The 20,473-nt window shown below is 38.2% G+C and overlaps 1 protein-coding gene across 2 annotated transcripts in view; it reads right to left on the minus strand.

The window, feature by feature from the left end:
* The window catches only part of EIF2AK3 (eukaryotic translation initiation factor 2 alpha kinase 3), a 74,537-nt gene that overhangs the window by 49,563 nt on the left and 4,501 nt on the right, over positions 1 to 20,473 (minus strand). For both annotated transcript variants that reach the window (XM_074197222.1, XM_074197214.1), the window contains exon 2: positions 2,175 to 2,304. The gene's annotated coding sequence lies outside the window, so the exon portion shown is untranslated. The remainder of the gene's footprint in view (positions 1 to 2,174; positions 2,305 to 20,473) is intronic.

Consider the following 20,473-nt stretch of genomic DNA (forward strand, 5'->3'; position numbering starts at 1 on the left):
AGGAAGCTCTCATTAACTATAACTTGAACAATGGACTATGAATTCATTGTAAAGTGTTTTGCAAACCTCAGAGTATAATATGAATGTTAGTTATCATTATTATTCGCATAAGTGGTATTGAACCCTTACAAGTTGTCATAGCTCTAACATTATTTTTCCTGAACTCAACAAGCACAGATCCAAGGTTGGAAGAAACCTCAGTCTCCATTTTATCCAGCCAATACCTGGCCAAGAATCACTTCTATGCCACAATATACATCAATAAGCCCCCATCAGAATTCCTTTCCTGAACCTCTCTTGAAAACCTGTATATAAATTTACTTCTGCCAATCTTCTATGACTATGAAAAGACAGGAAGCACTGCTGTGTCAAGGTCATAGGCAGGGACCTAAATTACTTTGGGATGAGGGGGCAATTAAAGCAACTATTATTTTCAGATTTTTCATTTTTACTTCTTTACAAGGCAGAATATGAAAATCTAAATTATCCAAAGTATTCCCTGAGGACTCATTCTCCATCAGGACAAGAGTTTCAAATGGTCTACTCTAGTGAGGGATCCTCTTGCCACATAAACCTCTCTACATGCATAAAATTCCCAAATTCTATCTATGCAACCTATGTATGTGAGAAAGGAGACCAGAGATGGTGAGACAAAGGAAGATGGGAAAGGTGAGATTTTATGGTAGTTAAAAACAGTTAACATAGGAGCATTTGAAAGTGAGCCACTGAACATGCAGTTTCTCCTTTTTAAATACATATATACATGAGTATATTAGTGATATGGGACAAGTGGGGTTCACTTTTGAGTTCATGCAAACAAACAGCTCAGCTTCCTTTCTTGGTTGGCAAACACAAACATGCTTTGCACCACTCCACAAGGTTACCTCGGTGGACAGCAGCTTACAGTCTTCTAGCAGGGGCAAAGTCCTGTTTCCTGATCAGCTCTTAAGTCTCACTTAAAAGAAAACCAAACACAACCCCAGGAAATCCAAATAAAATCAGATTTAATTGTAATTATTTTGCATAGAGCATCTGAAAATTTTAAGGTACTTTATAATCAAAATGTATGACAGTTGAAAGTTAACATAGAAAAGGCATATTCAAGGGAACTTTGATCTCCAGGAAATCTTGTAAGGCTTCCCACCCACCTTACAGCTACAAGTTAGAATACAAGAAATATATTTGGGAACAAGTTCTGTACAATAGCCTCCCATGGGGTGGGGGAGATCTGGCTGAGCTTCCTAGAGAAAATAAACAAAACCACATCCCACATGCTGTTCGATGAGGATGTTAGCTTTCCAATGAATAGGAATGATCCTTGGTCAGGACTGGTGATAGGAAGACATGAGGTCAAGTCCTGAGTAATTCATGCACATAATCTCTCAATGTCACATACCCACATCAGCCCCACCACCACCACCAATCAATCAATCAATAACAGGAGTCACCCATCTAGATCACTGAAGGAGTTTCCACACACACCAGACTCCCTATGATGATAGAGTCATAGGCCTAGCCAAAGTCTCTTCTCCTACTCTTCTCCCACCCCCAAATTACAAATATACAAGTAAGCAGTGCTTTGTACTTGCAGATGATCTTCCCTCTTTACTTTTTTGCCAGATATGAAACTTTGAAAATTTGTACCATATCTTTGGGGTAAAAATTGTTGCAGGAAGATCAAAAGAAGCCCTCAATTTGTAGCAGGGGAACAGGAATCAAGAGAAGAAATCATAAGGATAGGAGCTACTACCTGCTCCTCTTCACTCACTACTTCATGATGAACTTTCAGTATGTAAAATAACCTGGATCAGGAGAATGACTGTTTTAAGCAAAGAAAAGTGGCCCCAGAAACATTAAAGAATTATTCAATGAGAAAAATGGAGGCTAAAACTTAGTACTTCTGAATCGTAATTTGTTCTTCTGCAAGAAATATATAGATTCTTCTGAAATGGCAATGTAAGGAGTAAAGAGGGGTCTGTGAGCAAACATAGAGAACTTATAGATATAGAAATCAGATTTTAAAATGTGGATTTCCAATCAATGAAACTCAGAGTTTTTGTTGTTCTAATACAGATAGAGTCCTTAGAAACTCTAAGATAATACTAATAACCTGCATAAAAGTGACAAAAAGAAAAAATTAGATCAAAATTTAATGGGAGGAACAAAAGTCTTACCTCTGGTTTGCTGAGGCTGGATGATACCAGGGAGCCAGATCCCACATCTAAGTCCCATTGTTTTCTACCATGATTGTCAGGATCCAATGCAGCAATTCGTCCATCCAATGTACTGATAATCACCAATGATCTGTAATTTTAAAAATAGTCACCAGTCAATATTTGAAGAACTACCAAGAAAGCATTTAATAAATAAAAATACTCTCAATTCCAGCAAGTTCATTTTGGGACAGTAAACAAGACTCTTTGGAGGGAGAAAAGGGAAGAAGAACAATATGGTTCCTTTAGCATCAAGACAAGCACTTACAGCCCAGAATTATCAAGATAAGCATTCTCAGCCTGGGATCAAGAGAAGTCTAGAATCAAGAGAGGACCAGAATCAAGGCAGGCATCCATGACTTAGGGTCAAGATTGATTATCAAGGGTTAGGACCCAGACAGACACTTATAGACTAGAATCAAGACAAGTGTTAATAGCCTAGAATTAGGGTAGGCATTTATGAAAAGGAGATGTAATTTTTTTCTTTCACTTTTTATAATTAATACAAGGTACAACTTTGCCTTCTCTTCATTTTTGCAAAAATTGCAAAGTCAACCACTAATACAAAATTTATCTGGCAAATATTCCACTCATACCTTTTCTAAAACACAATAATTTCAATAATATGTACCACAAATACATACTTTTCAAAAATCTCACAGATTAATTAAGATGAATTTCCCTACCAAACACTGTTCATTTAATTTCCTGAAAAATATAAACTTCACCAACAATAGGTAAATAACACAACTTAACCCAAGAGAACGACAACAAAAATCCCTTCATGTTCTCAATATACCTTTCTAAAGACTATAGCATTCGCAGTGGCGAAAAATTGGAAATTGAGGGGATACCCATCAATTGGGGAAATAGTTGAACAAGTTATGGTATAGGAATGTGATGGGGTACTACTGTTCTGGAAGAAATCATGAGCAGCTGGACTTTAGAAAAGCAAGGAAGGCAGTACATGAACTAATGATAAGTGAAGTGACCAGAATCAGGAGAACATTATACATATTAACAGCAACATTATGAGATGATCAACTATGATGGACTCTCAGTAATTCAGTGAAGAAGAATTCTGAGGGACCTATTATGAAAAATGCAATTCACAAAGGAAAAAACTATGGAATCTGAATAGAACAAAGCATACAATGTTTACTTTTTAAAATTTCTTTTATGTTTTTTCTTTCTCATGTTCCTCCCCCTTAGTTCTAATTCCTCTTTCACAACATGACTAATATGGAAATATGTTAAACATGATTGCACATGTACAACCTATATAAGATTGTTCACTGCCAAGAGGAGGAGGGAGGGAAGGGAATATGGATTATCTCTGCATGTAACTGGAAAAATAAATATATTTTTAAATACGAATATAGCACGTAAATAAATATTTGGATTTTTTTAAAAAAGATCTTCAAATTCAACTTTTAGAAACTGACCCTTTCCACTTCAAACACAGGATGGCAATTTAGTCCCAACCAACAATATTAAGCCTCCAAACCAACCAAAGGGAGAAGTTTTGTAATATCAATTGAGTTTTATTTCCCGCAGTATGCTAAAGATCCATTATTTTCCTAGTATGTCACTGATTAGAACAGAATACATGTTGCAGACTGAAGTTTAACTAGAAGTATTGAAAGAGTTTTCACAATGAAAAAGGACAAGATTCTTGCATTCAAAAAGTTTCCCAATCTCAAGAGGGAATGAGGTAGACTATCACCTTCACATATAAAGATATCAATTCTCTTTATGTGCATTCAGTAAATGCTTTAAGGAAGATTTGGGGTTTAATATCTCAAGACAAAAGTAGTCATTCTCTTGCCAGTTTCCATTGAACATCTGCTCTGATTGTAATCAAATAAAATATTAGAGCATGATTTTCCAATTAGTTAAGTCAATCTCTTTTTAAAGAAATATTAATGCCTGGGTATAACTGGGTATCTTATAAAAGAAATCTACTTTTATCTTTCACTACTTAATTTAACTGAGGTTCCAATGGGTTTAAGTAGTGTGAACAAGGATCCTAAAACAGATCACTATGATCAAAAATTCAGGCTTCTCTTTGGCTAGAAACTATCATTCAACTCAATCTCCTACTTTCTGATTGCAAATTATTGGGAAACACTCTAATCTAACTTTCCAAATTCCCTGCTTCTCTTTTATCTTTATAAAAAGCAAAGAAAAAATTCATAGGGCAAAAGTTCTTGTGTTTTCCCCCTAATCTATAAGCCAGTTTCATATTCCAAGAATTTTTCCCTCAAAAAGTTGATGTTACTTTCTCTTTAGAAATGATTAAAAGTTGTTTTTCAGATGCTCTGGATTCTCTTACTTCAAACTGAATGAATATCATTCTAATTACAAAAAAATGCTTATTATATTTTTAAAAATTAATTCTCTATTTGAAAAAGGAAAAGAAAATCATCATTATCATTTATCACTTAAAACACCTGAGAAATTAAGTCCAGTTCTCAACCACTAACCTAAATATTTCAACAGAATTACCAGATTAATATTTCCAGCTAACAAAATGAAGAAGGTAAATTATGTTTTATAAATCTAAGCAGGATGAACAAGCATACTCCTTGAAACAATGTTCAATATACTGGCTGTGTGGTCCTGGGCAACTTAACCTCTCAGTGCTCTGAGGGAAGACTCTCTAAAATTATCAATTGCTAAAGAGACCCAGAACTGCATTGATAGAAGGAGTTTCATTAAGTAGGAGTTCCCAGCCAATGAAAGCATAGTTGCAATCACTAGCTCTACCTTTTTGTGTATTTCTGTGTTAATTCTCAGCTAACTAGAGCAACCATTGAACTATTTTACCAGAACTTAAATCTTACTACCAGTAGACTGTTCTTAGACAGAAGCATGACCCAAACCTGTCACCTACAAGCCCTGGCCAGCTGGAACCCAAATACCATTCTAATTCTTTTTCTGAATAGGTACGACGAGCAAACTGCTTCATCCAAACAAGAAAACCTCCATTTTAACATAAGTTATATTTGGACAATCTGGATGAATATTGCTATACCAAAAAGTTTAATGAACTGTCTTCTTAGGTAGCACTTGACCGGTGTCAATGAATTTCTACCAAATCCAATTAAACTACACAACATTAAATGCCCAAAGTCTCTTCTCTTTCTTTAGATTCTTCTAGGGCACTTCATCTGATGATTTCCTTTGACTCTAACATTATTTCTTTTTTTTGTAGGTTTTTGCAAGGCAAATGGGGTTAAGTGGCTTGCCCAAGGCCACACAGCTAGGTAATTATTAAGTGTCTGAAGCTACATTTGAACTTAGGTCCTCCTGACTCCAGGGCAGGTGCTCTATCCACTGCGTACCTAGCTGCCCCGACTCTAAGGTTATTAACTCTACCATATATCTCAGATCTCGAGCTACTTGAAATACCCACCCCCAGTAAATTATCAATTCCATTAAAACAGAGATTATTGCTGTTTTTCATATTTGTAGTCCCTGAACACAGCAGGATGTCTGATACAATGTTTATGAAATAAAGTTATTTTATTTTCAACTGCTAAATAAAATGAATGAAAGAAAAGTATTTCTATGTTCTCCTCTCACACATAAACTCTGGTCAAATAACAGTATCTATAAGAAGAAGTTATTTTGAATATCAACATAGGTTGAAGTGGAGCCAACAGGGGTCATGGGCAGCCAGCAGCACAGGGTATTGTGGATTTACTTAAGGGTATGAAAAATGCTTATTGTTCAGACACAAAGTGAAAAGCCCAGTCCCCCCAGTTTACATATCTGAGCCAGGTACTGGAAATGATTCGATTTCAAAACTGATAAAGTAAAAGAGTAGACTACATGTGGAAAACCATGAAAGGCTTGAAAGACCCTCTTCCTTTGAGGAAAACAAAATCTAACCTGGCAGTGCCACATGAATAAGGAACTGGAAATGTCTCTGAAAAATCGAGTCCAAGGGTGACTATAGTTAGTGGAGAGAGGGATGGGACATGAAAGGAGAAATAAGCATTGTTCCACAAATCACCTGAACACAAATGGCCAAAGAGAAGGCACTGGGGAAACATAGGATGAGAAAGGAGGAGGGTCAAACTATACATTAAGAACAAAGGTTAACAGATCATCATGCTGGAATCTTCTTCAAAAGTCTTTTAGTACAGTCCCAAAAATTTAACAGATGAGGAAATAAAGCCCTGGATGCCTTAAGTGATTTGCTCAAAGTCAGAGAGGTTGTAATAGAAGCAGACTGGACTCCAAATTCATCATTCTTTCCATTGCACCAGATAGTGTAAGTAGGGCTTTGGCACTACTCTACAAAAGGATCTCCAGCAGGCCAGGCACCTCATAGAATTCGGTAGGATGAGAAGGAATGGATGTGTCATAATTTGCATCAATGGATGTAGTGCCACAATGAGGAGGTCACAAATCTACTGAAGTATCAAAGTGTAACTGAGTGATGTTGAAGGACAAGACAAAAGCCAAGACAACTGGCAATGGACTGGGACACAGTGGGACCCTGTCTGATCAAGCTCTGAGGTCCTTCTTGGTTGTTGGAATAAATTCTCATCTGCCTGTTGTACTAGGGAAGACTTCACATGCTTAAGGTAGACATCCTACTAAACTCACTGATGGATTTGAAGTCTATCAATAACTCTCAATGTGGTTTCATAACTTCATCTCAGATTTCTCTGAATCCAAGTTCAGCATTCTATTCACTCAGCTTTCTCAGGAAGCAGCAGAATTGGATCAAATAATAGAAAGAACTGTGAAAGCATTGAGGGACCAATTTGCAAGGTATCTAAACTAGGGAAAGAACCAAAGATGTAGAAAAGATTCTCAGCTCTTAATGTTATATATTAAAAAGGTAAGCAAGAAAACATTAAACATCACTTACTATATATATATATATACATATATATATATATATACATATATATATGTATATATATATATATCCTCTTTATGAGGATCATCTACACATATGTTGAGAGCATCCTTGATGAGGCTATTCCTAAGAAGCAAGCAAACTTACCCAAGCACAATAAGAAATTATCCTGAGAAATGGGAGGTTGATCTTCATAAGGTGCAGGTCCAACCACGTCACTTCCCTCTCTACCCCATTCAATAAACTCCTGATACTCCCTGTTACTCCAGGATCAAATATGAAATCCTGTTTAACTTTCAAAGTGAACCAGACTCCTTTCCACCTATTTTACACCCTGTTCTGCTCCATGCACACTGGCAATCCAGTGACACCGGTCTTCTCCAGACAAGAAACTCCATCCATCTACCAACATTTTCACCCAGAACTATCTCCACCCTCTCTTTATTTTCTCATTTCCCCAGCTTCCTTCCACCTTCCAGCTACAACCCACCTTCTGCAAAAAGTCTTTCCCAATCCTCCTTGATCTTAGTGTCTTCCCTCTTGCTTATCCATAGTTATTTGCATGTTGCCTCTCCTCAATAGACTGGGATTTCCTTGGGAGCAGGAACTGGTTTTTGTTGTGATTGTTGCTATTCTGCCTTTTTTTTAATACCAATGCTTCATACAGTGACATATCACAGACACTAAAGAAATGTTTATTGACCAACATGGGGATATATGTATAGATTGAACACAACTGAAATTAGCAGAATCAACTGTAACATTTTAAATGAAAAGATCATGAAAACTAAGTTGAACTCTCAGGAATGGAAAAAGCCATGATAATTCCAAAGATCATGAAAAAATGTATCTATTTCCTCCCTCTCAGCATAGGGTATGTTTAGGTGCCTTGCTTCCTTTTTGTTTCATTGTCATAAGGGAAGGTGAGAAATGAGTGTCATAAATACTGTACCAAAAAAATTTTTTAACAAAAAGAAATGAATGCATCAATAAAAATTATTAAGAGCCAGATGCATTTGATAATAGACACTACTGAGTTCAAAAGTGAGAAATCTTCTGAGAGTTGCAGCAGACATGGGGAAACCTGCTGCTACCAGGCCTAAAAGGCAGGGAGAGTTTAGTCTTGAACACAGGGAAAGAGCAGGGCTTCCAAGGAGGGAACATCATGCACAAAAGACCCTTGGGAGTGGTTGGGGGATGGGAGAAGTGTCACTCTAATGGGACAATAAATTCATCTGTTTATGTCACTGCATTTGATATAAACTCAACAGACACTGGCAGCCCTATCTAGCACAATGTTATGGGCAACCCTTTTAATTAGCTTACAATAAAAGTAAAACCAAAAATCAAAGAAATTATCAGATCTATTCTTCCATAATAACTTAAAAGGAATATAAATTTAGCATTTTTCAAAAGCTAAATTCATACCCAAGAGGAGGGGGCGGGGGTTCAATGATAAATTGCTCCAGATATCATTTTTGGGTAAATTCCAATGCTACAAAAGTAGAACTCAGTTAAATGATCTTGGGCCAAAAGAAGTGTCACAACTCAGAACACTGTAAATATAGATCCAAAAATGGAATTGAGTCTCTACGCAGTTGGAAAATTATATAAATAAGAAAGTAAGGGAATAGGTACTTTCTGTCAAGAAGTACAGAACTACACTCTGGTCTATCTCGGGAACAAAAGCAAAAGTGTGATAGCAAGCTATTAAGAACAAACATCAATTAAAGGGGAAAAGCAGACAAAATAAATTGAAAGTCTGAAAAGTACCAGACATCTTCCCATGAACAGTTTTCATATTTTAAATTTTATAAAATGTGGGTGAAAGGGTTATTTTAAAGATACTTAATGACTAAGAAAAAAGCCAGATATCAAGATGGCAACTTGGCATCATCATCCCTAACAATGATACACCACATATTGGGAATGAGGACTTTTGCTAGGAACTTTACAATTCTCACCTCACTAGAGACTCACAACCCTGAGAGAAAGGTGCTAAGATTACCCATATTTACAGATGAGGAGACTGAGTCAAAGTGTCTTGCCCTGAGTCAGAGCGAGGAGCCAAATTGAAACTCAGGTCTTCCTGACTCTAGACCTGGTACTCTCTCCACTGCCCAATAAACTTAATCCCTCTCACAATTCTGCCTTTAGAAACTTCTTTCCTCACCTAAAATGAATTGATTTATTTTTTGGCAAAATAAGTCACTAAAACTACAGTGAAATAAGCAGTCTACAGTTTTGAAATTGCCAGATTCTTCCCTTTAAGATACCAACTACACCTGCAGTGACCCCAGGTACTATTGTTTAGTGTTGTCCAACTCTTCCTGACTCCATTTGGGGTTTTCTTAGTCAATATGCTGAAGGGATTTGTCATTTCCTTCTCCAGCTCATCTGACAAATGAGGAAATTGAGGCAAACTGGGGGAAAGTGACTTGCCCAGGGTTCTAGGGCTGGTAAAGTCAAAGGTTGAATTTGAATTTAAGTCTTCCTGACTCCAGGCCTGGTGCTTTATCTATTGTACCCCCAACTGCCCTGTAAAACTGACTTAGGAGTCCTCAAATCTACCACCAGCCTCCTAAATACTAAGTTTCTCCCTGAGCACCACAGGATGGCTAAAATGAATGAAATTTTCCCAAGTTTCTGAATACTGAACTAGAAGTACAGAGTTCTAATCTTGGATCATGTATGAACTATATAACTTTGTACAATTTAATCTCTACTAACTTTTTTTTGCAAGGTAATGGAGTTAAGGGACTTGCCCAAGTTCACACAGCTAGGTAATTATTAAGTATATGAGGCCAAATTTGAACTCAGGTCCTCCTGACTCCAAGAGCTCTGTCTATTGTGCCACCTAGCCATTCCCTGTACTAAATTTTCTAGGTTTCTTTTCTCCTATTGTTTACTCATTCATTCCAAATTACCAATTCCCCCACCCACCCACCCTGATACCCAATTTAAAAAGGAAACAAAAACAATTCTGTCTCAAACTTTTCTCACACTCCTCCAATTCAATTTACTCCAACTCAATTTAAGCTTCTCATGTTCTGAGTAATATGATTTACACTATCATGATTTCCTTCACAAAAATTTCTGAAGGAATAAAGTGACATAACCTTATGAATTGTTTTTTTCTTCAAAATCCTACAAGTAATGTTTTTTCAGACCAGATTAAGAACTTCAGGTTCCCAAATAATCAATTTCCTGCATTGTGATGTACTTGATTAATTTGAAACAAAAGCTTAAAAATAATGAGACCTGTATAACTTATATCAGATTTCTTACTACCCTAGGGTGGGGGCAGGGAAGGATAGGAGGGAAAAAAACTTTATCAAAATGAATATTGAAGGGGCAGCTAGGTGGCATAGTGGATAAAGCACCGGCCTTGGAGTCAGGAGTACCTGGGTTCAAATCCAGTCTCAGACACTTAATAATGACCTAGCTGTGTGGCCTTGGGTAAGCCACTTAACCCCGTTTGCCTTGCAAAAAAAAAAAAAACCTTAAAAAATGAATATTGAAAATTATCTTTACAACTAATTGGGGAAATAAAATAAAGCTTTTACATACCAAAAGAAGTAATGATATCATTACATTATATGCATCTGGTTTGATTCCACTATTTTGAAATATCTTAATATGCTCCAAGGAAGCACACATCCTTATATTTTACTTCCAAATCCTTACCTACTAAATAAATATTGCTCTCTACATGATTCCCTCCTTTATTGGAGCAGATGCCATCACAAGACTAGCCATGCCCCAAATCAAAACAGAACTAAAGCCAAGTATCTGGCTATAAGGTCAAACATTACCAGTTAAATCATATGACATTTAAAGTAACAGTTAAGTTTTACTTGAAAAATATACTGTCTTTAGCATCTAATTCAATTCAGGAGTCAGTCCATAAACACTTTTTTATGTGACAGGCTGGTGCTAACAAGGGGAGAAGAGTCACAAAACAAGGCAAAAGTCAGTTGTGGGAGCTTCCAATCGTTTTTTAAAAGTTAAATTAAAAAAATTTAGGCAGTATTTTTCTTCCAAGTATCAGAATATGCTGCTCACATTTCTACCAAGGCACCTATCTCATAATGATGTACTGAAGGAAATCAAAATCTTTTTTTCTTGTTCTAGCAAGAAACAATTGAGTTCTAACATTTAAAGAGACCATTCTTTATTCTCAAACTGTTTCTTAGAAACTGCAAAGCTACTCAATTTGACAAATACACACTAAGCATCTACATCACAAGGAACTATTCAAATCCCAAAATTGTCCAGTTATAAATAAGCTGAATCTCAAAACAAAAAAAGAAAGAAGGAGAACAGAGGGAGAAAAGGTGGGAGGGAGAGGAGAGGGAAAGTCAGTCTGAGTCAGATAGGAGATAACTTACAAAAATTGAGGTAGAAGAATCTTTCAGGGCAAATGCACAGAACAAAAGAAAAAAACATTGCTAGTGGTCCAAGGCCAAGTAAGATTTGTTGTTCAGTCACATCTCACTCTTGTGATCCATTTTGAAATTTCCTTGGTAAAATTATTGGAGTGGTGTGTCATTTCCTTTTCCAGCTCATTTTACAAATGAAGAAACTGAGACCAACACAATTAACTTGCCCAGGATCACAAAACTAGTGTCTGAGGCTAAATTTGAACTCAGGAAGATGAGTCTTCCTGACTCCAAGTCCAGCACTTTAATATACCTGTGTCACCTAACTTCCCCAAGTTCAGTTTTAAGTTCAAATGAGGAGAAAAATATTGTTCTTCTATCAGGTGAGATTTGAGTTTAGCTTCATCTGATCAGGAAAAAGAGCTAAATGGAAGAAAAAACTTATCATTCAACATTATGTTCATTTTTTGCCTTAAAGTGAATCAGAAACAAAATAAGTTATAGTTCAAATCCCAACTCTAAGCTTAACTATCTACATGTCCTTGGGCAAGTCACTTCACCATCCTCAGCTGGAAAATGAAAAAAGGTTGGACTGGATGATCTCTGGTTTAATTCAGACCTAGCTCAGGCCATTCCAGTGATTTAAGTTTAGAAGAACATAAGATTCTCATGGACCATCAAAGTCATAAAAATAGGGTGGCTTCAAAAAAAGATTATAGGGGCAGCTAGGTGGTGTAGTGGATAAAGCCTTGGAGTCAGGAGTACCTGGGTTCAAATCTGGTCTCAGACACTTAATAATTACCTAGCTGTGTGGCCTTGGGCTAGGCACTTAACCCCATTTGCCTTGCAAAAACCTAAAAAAAAAAAGATTATAAAAGGATACAACTACTAAACTCATTCAAATGGATATTTCTGCCATAGCCTATGAGATCCTTTACACTCCAGACGTCAGATCTTTCTAAATTTAATTGAGTCCTTTTAATAAAGGTTATATATTTAATTTATTAGCAATTGTAACTTCTTCACTTCCCCCCTCTGACTATGGACCTGGACTACCCCAAGGTGACAGAGAATGAAAAAAAAAAGAGGCATTCAACTCATTAATAAAAGCAAAGATTTTCACCTAATATGGCCAATTGCCCATATAGGCAGTGATGCTGAGGAAAATTATTTCATCCTCCACTGCACTTTCAAAGAATCAATGATTATAAGGTAGGGTAGTCTTATAGAGGGATTTCTATCTTTTTCAGACACCGTATTAACATTCAACCACCCAAGCAGCAAGCATTTATTAAGCACCTACTATTTTCAACAACTAAGCAGTCCCGGCCCTCAAGGAAGTTGATACTATACTGGTGAAAAGCAACACTGTACACAAATGAAACAAAATAGACACAAAGTTAAAAGTCATTTCAAGACAAATAAATCAAGGAACACCTCTATTAAAAGTGGCCCTCAAGCTTCACCTTAAAGGAAGCAAGGGATACCAGGGGCCAGAGTCCAAGAGGGGAAAGAATTACAGAATGGGGCCAAGGGATGGCCAGGAGAAGACAGGCTGTCCAGTGGAAAGAAAAGGAAGCAGGTCAATCGAGAGACAGCGTCGAGTGAGGGTATGAGGCTGAGAGATGTCAGATAAGTGTGGAGAGAAGACTTTATGGGATCTTAAAGACAACAGGGAACCCAAAGCTTTTTTGTGTGTATGTGGGGAGGTGAGGAGAGAAGAAGGGGGACAGGGAGAGATGGTGACACTTTAAAATACCTAATTTGACACAAGTGGAGAGTGGATTGGAAGCAGAGAGATCAACTAGATGGTTATATAATAGTCTAGGCAAGGGTCAATGAGAGTTGGAATTTGGGTGGTTATGGTACAATGGAAATAAGGAAAGAGTCTTTAGGTAGAACAAATGACAACAGGTAACTTATTGATACCAAGGGTGGGGAAGAGTGAGAAGTCCCTGCTGACTCTAAGGGAGAACGTGGGGGTCCTGAAGGGCACTTAACAGAATAGTGATGTGTCTCTAGGAGAGTCAGAACGCCATTTTGGATATGCTAAGTTGGAGAGACCTATAGCACATCCAATCTGAAATATCCAATAGGTAACTGAGAAGGTGGGTCTAATGCTAAGAGAAAATATGAGCCATATATGAGTATATATTGGACTCATGTATATGAATCATCAGCAGAAAAATGATCATTGGACTCTTGGCAGCTGATGAAGCCACCAAGAGAAAAGTTGTAGAAAAAGAGGAAGATTTATGACCAAGGAAGAGATGAATAACATTATTAAAAATGAACTAGATAATTTTGATTACATTAAATTAAAAAGCTTTTGCATAGACGAAACTACTGTAACAAAGATCAAAAGAAATGTGGTAAAATTGGGAAATAATCATTACAACCAATATTTCTGACATAGGACTCATTTCTAAAATATATAGAGGACTGAGTCCAATTTATTTAAAAAAAAAGTCATTCCCCAATTGACAAATGGTCAAAGGATATGTAGAGGCAATTTGCTAATGAGGAAATCAAAGTGATCCATAGTCACATGAAAAATTGCTCTAAATCAATACTGATTAGAGAAATGTAAATTAAAGCTTCTCTGAGGTACCACCTCACACCTCTCAGACTGGCCAATATGACCAGAAAGGGCAATGATCAATGTTGGAAAGGATGTGGGAAATCTGGGACATACTGATGCATTGTTGGTGGAGCTGTGAACTCATCCAAAAACTTTCTAGATAGCAATTTGGAATTATACCCAAAGGGCAATAAAAATGTGCCTACCCTTTGATCTAGCAATACACTACTTGGGTCTATACCCGGAAGAAATCATGAAAAAGGGTAAAAACATCACTTGTACAAAAATATTCATAGCAGCCCTGTTTGTAGTGGCAAAGAACTGGAAGTTGAGTGAATATCCATCAATTGGGGAATGCTTGAACCAATTGTGGTATATGTACATTATGGAACACCATTGTCCCATTAGAAACCAGGAGGGATGGGAATTCAAAGAAGCCTGGGAAAGACTTTCATGAACTGATGCTGAGTAAGATGAGCATAACCAGAAAAACACTGTACACCCTAACAGCAACATGGGGGTGATGATCAACCTTAATGGACTTGCTCATTCCATCAGTGCAACAATCAGGGACAATTTTAAGGTTATATGCAATGGAAAATACCATCTTTAGCCAGAGAAAGAATTGTGGAATTTAAACAAAGACCAAGGATGATTACCTTTAATTTTTTTAAAAAGTATTTTATTATGTAACTTTGCTATATCTTACATTTTATGTTTTTTCCTTAAGGATATGATTTCTCTCTCAACACATTCAATTCTGATCAATGTATAGCATGGAAACAATGTAAAGACTATTAGACTTTGGAGGGTGGGGGGAGGGAAGCAAGATAGGGGAAATTATAAAATTCAAAAGAATTTAAAAAGAAAAAAGAAAAAGAAGAGGGACTGGAAAAAGCAATAGGAGACACCCATGGATCCATCCAGCAAAGAAGACTGAGAAGGACTGTCCAGAGAGGTAGGTAGGTAAGAGTGGAGTCATCAAAATCCAGAGAAAAGCTCAAGAGGGTAATTAATAGTGGTATCAGATATCATAGAAATGTCAAGAAGGATGAGAACTAAAATAAAGTGATCAAAAGTGATTAAAAGCTCATAGGTTGTAACCTTGGACAGAGGGAGCAGTTGTTAGGTTGAAGGATAGAGTCAAAAGGCAAGTTGGAATGAGTTGATAAGTGAGTTCATGAAAGGAGAGGAAAACCATACCAAGTTTAATGAAACTGAGTCAGGGAGATACAGTCATATACCCCTATTTTGCAAATCAAGGGAAAGGATCCAAATCCTAGGTGCAGACTACCAGACTTCTAGTCACAAGAAAGTTACAGAAACAGAAAAGCTATTGCAATGGTCTTCATATTTTTTTGGCCTAAAACTACTTTGGCCAATTGATAAAATTATGAAAATCATCTTATTTCTATTCCTTGACCTTTTATCCAGCTCTTTCCTCTGATATCTCACTTTCCCAAAGACACTCAACTCTTTTATCTGGCCCCCATTACTAAATTCCATCCGTTTCCTTGAAAAATAAATTTCCTAGCTCCTACTTCTGACCTCAGTTGCTACTTTAGGGACCTATTCTCACCTGAAAGATCCCACCCCCCAGGTGTCACTGTTCCAAACTAACTTAAGTGTAATCAGCTACTTGAGAGCCCTCTACTCTCCCATTTGTCTCTAAATTGCTAAATTTCTTCCTTGACACAACAGCAGGGGGTACTTGAAATGACTATTCCCCCCCCCCCCCAACTTTCTGAATGTTGGACTAGCAGTCAGGAGATGTGGGTTTTAAAGCTGGATCACGTACTAATTGTCTAACCTTGTAGGACTTAAAACTCCATCCTTCTTCTGCAGAACATCCAATGCCTTGCCTGCTGACAATGGTACCAGTGGATTTACCTACCCAAGCTTCCTCATCTCTAAGATGAGGATTCTGAGATTTAGTTAGCTAGCTTAGCCTAGCTGCCTACCTACCCCACAGACTTGCTGGGAGGAAAGCTCTAGGTCAATGGGCATTATTAATCTATCCTAAAAATTACTAAACAAGTATGTTTGCCATTAGAACAAGTAGTTCACACTGCTCCATTGAGATCCTACTGTACAGAAACTGTAACATCAAGGCTCACCTCTCCAGGACATGGGTGTTGTGTTTTGTTTTGTTTATATACAAAACCTTTCCATAAAGTGATTCTCATCTTCAATATTCCTATACATTCCTCATATCCTCTTCACACCTTTAAGTAAAATTTGGCAGCTGGACAAAGTCTTCAAAGGGCTGGTCTTCAAAAAGTCAAACTCAAAATCTGATTAATTTTCAGTCAAAATCAAACATGTTAGGGGCAGCAAGGTGGTGCAGTGGATAGAGCACCAGCCCTGGAGTCAGGAGGACCTGAGTTCAAATCCACACTCAGACACTTAAAGCTGTGTGGCCTTGAGCAAGCCACTTAACCCTGCTGCCTTGCCAAAAAAAAAAAAAAACCCAAATAAATAAATAAAATAAAATAAAATATGCTGAAGAGTCAAAATTTCCTTTGCATAAATTTCATATTTTCTTTTCTATATGTTTTGTTTCCTCCAATAAGAGGGAAGTTCCTAAGGGGCAGAAACAGCTTCCTTTTTTTTTTTAAGTTTTTGCAAGGCAAATGGGATTAAGTGGCTTGCCCAAGGCCACACAGCTAATTATTAAGTGTCTGAGGTCAAATTTGAACTCAGGTCCTCCTGACTCCAGGGCCAGTGCTCTATCCACTAGGTCACCTAGCCACCCCAACAGCTTGCTTTTTTGGTCCTTATGTCCCCATCACCTTAACAATATGCCTGAAAAATGCTTGTTGACTAACTGAAAAATGGGAGGGGGGAGAAGAACTGAAAGCCCCTCCCCACCTTAAACCCAAGTTCTGTTTGTTTGGTTTGTTTTTATTTTTGCAAGGCAATAGGGTTAAGTGACTTGCTCAAGGTTAGGTAATTATTAAATGTTTGAGGCTGGATTTGAACTGAGGTACTCCTGACTCTAGAGTCAGTGCTCTATCCACTGTGCCATCTAGCTGTCTCTAAACCCTATTTCTTAAACTGTCTCTTAGGTAAAAAAAAAAAAGAACACCTCCCAATCCTGTCACAGCTCAAAAAAACTTTCAAGAGCAATTAAAATTCAGTGACAAAAAAAAAAAAAGGATGGCATTAACTGTTTTGCACAAATGAAATGTTGAAAATTCTATTAAAGAAACAGTTTTCAATCAACAATTTGGAATTATGCTGATTTAAGAGGAGTTATGTATATATATATATATATATATATGTATACACACACACACACACACACATATATATATATATACACACATATATAATATTTGTCTTCAGCTGTTGGTTATAAATGCTTGGTTAACTCAAGTCTGCTTCCTTAACTCCTCCTCCTTAGATACAAACAGGATATGGGCTGTTGTAGTGGTACTGACATTTTCCACTTGTCATGTGTGTGTGTTTTTTTGTTTGTTTTTTTTAACTGAACACATGACAAAAATGAAAGGTTGTCTGGACTTTCTATAAGAACAAGAAAGCATCAGGCTAAGATTCACCCATTTTACAGTACTTTGTCAGTTTTGTTTTGACTGAGTACTTTTGAAATTTATTTTTAAATAGCCTTTTCTGCATATGTCTGATTTGTGGAAGAGTGCAAAAGAATGATAGCTAATACCTTTTCAAGATGGCTTGACTATAAAGTTAATTCTAAGGCTTGCTTCAGTAGAGTTATGAAACAATTTCACCAAGGATGTTCTACTTCCAACTGGTCTTTAGATTAAAAATCCATTAAATGGTTCCCTACACAAGTTTAGTTCTTATCCACTTTATCTAAAGAAGCATAAAAATAGTGAAGAGTTTTTAGAGGCAGTCAGTCAATAAACATTTAAGCACTTATAGGCACTGTGAAAGGAAGATACATAGAGAAGTAAAAGGTAGTCCTAACCCTTGAGGAGTTCACAGTTTAATGGGGGATACAACAAGCAAATAAATATAAACAAACTATATAGAAAAAATAGTAAATAATTATCAGAAAAAAGTCACTAGAATTAAGGGGAATTGGAATATTGATAAAACTGAAAAAATCAATAAATTATTATTTTATTTATGAATATTTTATATTATTATATAACATTTTGTTATCTTTCCATTGCTTATAAATAATTACAATAATTAAATTGAAGGAATTAATCAAATTAAAGGTGGTATTATAATAATTTGGAAACCACTACATTAATAAATTATTTTGCTTCTCATTAGCCTTGGTTTTTCTCTGGTCAATCTTATTTGTAACATAAGAAGGCATTTCTCACTGGGTTGCTGTGAAGATTAGGTGTCTGTAAAATACTTGAAGTAATCATCACTGGCATGGGACATTTAGGACAGACTTTTCATTTATTTAATCTTGACAAAAAGTCTGAGAAGAAAAGAGGATATATTATCTCCATCTGAATTTAAGAAACTGAAGTTGTTTTCATTTGTTTGACTTAAACAGCTGGTTATGGTTAGTAAACCAAGATTAGTCATCTACATAGTCCAGACAGAGTTCATCCAATTTTCTAACTCTAAAACTGCATGCTAGATGCAATTCAGAATGAAATGAACTGACTCAAAACAAAGCAGAATCCTGAGGCACTTTTCTGTGATTTACACTCCAGAGCAGTGTTCTGTATTGTTAAGATGTAGATGGCTAAGACATTCAGATAACAGTGATCCTTGAATTAGAACCACCTTGCATAGTGGGGAAAAAATAAGAACATACAAAGAACATTTTGTAGCCTATTTTTTAAAAGTTATTCCTTAAAAATACCAATACAAATGCAAGAGCAAACAGCACCATCGTGGTCATACACTAAATAGTGATGCTGTTGCTGTTTCTAGGTAAGGAAAGGAGAAAAACAATGAACTAGAGAAAAGTGAAGCTTCTTTTCTCCAGCTATGAAACCCTTCTCCCAAACACTTCAAACAATGCCTGAAAATACTGAAGCATTTCCTCCGGATTCTGCAAGAACCAATCTCAGTCTAGATCCTGAAGTCTAGTAGGCACTCCGGGAGGGATTATTCAAGAATGTGGCCCAGACTGACATCACCCCAAAACTCTGACCACCCCTAACTTGCAGGGATGCGTTGTTTCTGCAACACTCCCTCCCTTGCCCACTTTCATTCTTCCTGGTTAGAGGCTGGACCCTCCTTTAATGAGGAAAGGCAGCAGGTCCTTCAGGAGCAGTGGCTTCTAAACTCACTTTTCAGCTCCAAGATACTTTGATTCTATTCAATCGGAAGTGGTGTGAACAGATAGTGAAACCACCAACAGTCCCGCAGCCCAAACAAACTTGGGCCCCAACTGTCCCCAGAGGGGGCCTTGGGGCGGGGGAGGGGAGGTAACGCAGTAACAGAACTGACACAGACGTCTGGGTCTAGGGTCCCGCCGGGGCTCCCTCCACCGCCTCCCCATGCAAGGGGTAGTTTTCTCTAACTCGGACGACGCATCTCCAAGCCTCCACCTAACTTCAAGGCTTTCCTTCCCTGCATCTGACAGTCCTCTCCCGGGGCAATTACAGGGAGGCAGCATCCAGGCTCCAAAGCCCTGGGCTGAAGGAGCACTTCCAAACCCGTTTCCTCCATTGTTTTCCTACGCCAGCTCCAAAGTGCACTGGGGGAGGCAAGTCTGTACATGTGCGCTGAGGGGGGAAACCGGGACCAGGACTCAGGAGCCTCTCCCCCAGGCCAGGTAAGGGAGTGATGCTGGACCTTCCGTTGCCCTCCTCGGGGCCCAGACTTCTGCTATCAGAGTAAGAAAAGCTGGATGAAGTGGTCTCCTGGGTCCTCTCCAGGGGCCTCTTCTCACCCAAGTTAACTTTGCTCCTTCCTGAAATGACTCTGGCCGCTCCTCCGCACCCACTAGACATGCTGTGAGGTGGAGATGCTTCTCTCCCCTCCACGCGAGGGAGGTCCTCGTGGGACACACTTAACACACGGCCGCTGGCTAAACTGCGGAGCCCACCTCCGGGGTCCTCACGGCCAAATGGGCACGGGTCCCACCGAGGCCGCCAGGATCGGGGAGCCGGGCTCACCTCCAGGGCCGAGAATCATTCCCTTCCCGCCCGCTATCACATGGAGGGAAATCTCTCTGGAAAGCCAGTCTCGGCTCGGACCCCGGGCCTCAGTTTAGCCTCTGGGGACAGATAAAGAGGAGGCAGAGGCTCCAGAGCTGGAGAGGACCGGGAGGCCGCCGGAGACCACGAAGGCCCGGGGAGGTGGAGGTCACCCCGCAGGACCGGGGGGGCATTCGGACTCCGGAGCCTGTGCTTTCTGCCCCAAGCTAGTGGCGGGGGAGCACTTGGCCTGGGTCGGACACCAAAGCCTGTGCTTTCTGCCCCAAGCTAGTGGCGGGGGAGCACTTGGCCTGGGT

This window comes from Macrotis lagotis, chromosome 1, assembly GCF_037893015.1.
Source record: "Macrotis lagotis isolate mMagLag1 chromosome 1, bilby.v1.9.chrom.fasta, whole genome shotgun sequence".
Taxonomy (NCBI): Eukaryota; Metazoa; Chordata; class Mammalia; order Peramelemorphia; family Peramelidae; genus Macrotis; species Macrotis lagotis.